This window comes from Oryctolagus cuniculus, chromosome 19, assembly GCF_964237555.1.
Source record: "Oryctolagus cuniculus chromosome 19, mOryCun1.1, whole genome shotgun sequence".
NCBI classification, from domain to species: Eukaryota; Metazoa; Chordata; class Mammalia; order Lagomorpha; family Leporidae; genus Oryctolagus; species Oryctolagus cuniculus.
This window is the reverse complement of record NC_091450.1, coordinates 40,538,990-40,541,779: the sequence shown is the minus strand read 5'-3', so window position 1 is coordinate 40,541,779 and position 2,790 is coordinate 40,538,990.

Here is a 2,790-nt window from a genome sequence, read left to right as displayed (position 1 = left end):
ACACACTGACCATGTCCTTTGGCCCAAGCACTGTGTTAGACAAAGGGACTCCCAGAGGCCTAGCACCGAGCTGCCCGTTTCTCTTGTTCGGGATGGGACAGGCAACAGTCCCTCTGAACTGTGAAGTCTCCGTGGGAGTGTGCTCCCACCCCACCGCAGAAATGGGCCCTTCCCACCTCGCATTCCCGTGGAACTTTGAATTTAATAATTCCTGGTGCAACAGATCTCCCTTTTGTTTCTAAAATGGAACTTCATTTGAATCCCCGCTGTGCTGGGTGACAGAACTGTCATGCGGGATGACGTCAGGTGGTCAGGCCCACTACTTCTCTCATCGTCCCCTGAGTGTGGGGGAGGGAACCGCATGGCAATGACAGCCGAGTCACCCTCATTCCTCTCCAGCCCCACCGTCTTGGGTGGCCACAGATACCTCCCCCGCATCCTGATCTTGAGGCCCGCCCGTCCGGCTTTCTCTGAATTACTTCTGTGCACAAGTAAAACATGTGGCTGTTCCTTCCCCTAAGTAGGGGTTTACAGCCTGGGCACCCCTGTGTCCACAGCTACTCCGCTGTGGCGTCACTGCACTTGACCCCAAGAGGAACCCTACAAGACTGGCTGCCTCTCCCAGCTCCACAGGGAAGCAAGACACACATGGCTGCTCTCTGATTTCGCCCCATGCCCCGCCTCTCAGCCATGCACTTGCTGGCACCGGGCGGGACAGGAGCACACCAACAACTAAGCTTTCTTGCTTCCTTGGCTTGGTTAGATTTCTGAGTCTTGTTTTTGTATCTCTCTTTCCTGTGCCAATTAACTCAACTCATTATAGGATGGGGGAAGAGGCAAAGGCTACAGGGAAGGAAGAGCTGGCCTGGGAGAAATCGTGACTAACAGCAGTCACATTTATATAGTTCTTTGTCCTTCACAAAGGGCTCCGCTCCGTGTCCCTTCGAAGGCAAGTATTAATCTCATTTTGTAGAAGAGGAACTTGAAGTTAAAAGAGGCCCAGTGATTGGCGAAAGGTCGTTTGTCGCTCCCCCTCTTCATGGAGGAACGACACTAAACCCTGCCTAGGTTTCCTATCCGAGTCACAGCACCATTATGCCTCCTAGGCTTCCTATCCGAGTCACGGCACCATTATGTCGCTCCCCCTCTTCATGGAGGAACGACACAGGACCCTGCGCTGTTCTTTTGTCTGCTCGGCCCTCCCCAGGTTTGCTGCTGGTTCTTCCGGAGTTGGCTACCGACCCTTCCACCTCCGTGGAAGGGCGGTTCCCCCTGCCACTTTCCCCACTTCCGCGGGGGAGCGGCACACCGCCGGCCGGCTCTCTTGGAGGCTGCTCAGGTGTTCCTTCAGATAGATGTTCCCGGTGTATGTTGTCTCTCTCCTCCTTTATAGTCCTCTTCCACCAATCCCAACTCTGCTACCCACACGCCGAGTACACTGCTCTCCTCCAATCAGGAGCAGGTCCTGCTGTTTATTGGTTGAACTGGAGGCAGCTGTGTAGAAGCTGTTTCCTCCTCTCCCAGCGCCATATTGTGGGAGAGCAGATGCATAGAATAAGTCTTAATTCCAGTAACAGTCTAGTCCCAGTTGCTCCCCACAGTCATTCAACTGGTAACCGGTGAAACCAGAACTCTAATGTGGATTTTTCAGAACCACTTCCTGCGCTCTCCCTATTAGGGCTCCAGGAGCATCTGCTCTGAGACAGGAAAGAAGTCTTTCACCTGGGGTTTCCAAGCATCCCGAAGTTCTGTGTCTGGGGCTTCAGGGTCCTAACAGAGATGGACATGGCGGGCAGCTCCAAGAAAGGGTTCAAGGAACCGGCTGGAAGATTCATCTGGGCAGAACATATGTAGGTGGATTACTGAAAAGAGACCTTTATGCAAAGAAGGAGCAGAAAGAAAAGGATGAAGGTGACACAATTCAGAAGAAAAACAAGTCTAAAAGCTACAGCCGGGTGGTCTTTAACACAGACCTGGGGATGTCCACATCCCATTACTGGAGTGCTGAGTTTTGGGTTCAGGCAGTGCTTCTGTCACCCCAGGAGGCAGCAAGTGATGGCTGAAGCACTTGGGTGCTGGCACACACGTGGGAGACCTGAGTTGCGCTGAGTCCCAGTCTCTTGGCCTTGCCCTGCTGAGCCCTGCCTGGCCTGGCCATTTGGGAAGTGGACAAGTGACTCAAAGATTTCTCTCTCCTTTTAAAATTAATCTTTGAAAAGCTACAATAGACCCCCCTCCAACTTATCCTTGAGGGGGACACGTTCCAAGACCCCCAGTGGATGCCACCCGTAGTACTGAGTCCTATATATATATGCTTCCTCCTGTACATACATAACTATGACAAGTTTTAATTCATAAATAAGCACACTAATGGATTACCAACAATACCTAACAATAAAACAGGGCAATTTTAATAATTTAAAAAAGAAGTCCCTGTAAGACTTTTAGGGGGGACAAGAGATGTGTGCGAGTTTGGGGGAAGGGACGAAAGGAAATTTTGCAAGCTACCTTAAAATTTTTTGGGGGAAACAATTGCTTTAAAAAGTCAAAACATGTATTTCTAATGGAAGAGTTTCAGGCACTAGAACAAGTAGGAAATAGGAACAATTCCTGGTTGAATAACGAGTGCTGGGCACCCGGTGTACATTCTCAGTCCCCCGCCCCGGGACATTCCAAGTGCGCCCCAACTCTCGCAGGCACCAAGACCCCGGGAACAGACAATAACGCGCCCAAGCGGGAGCACCAGAAGCGGACGCGGCGCTGCGGCGTCTGCTTCCGGGTCGGCGGCGA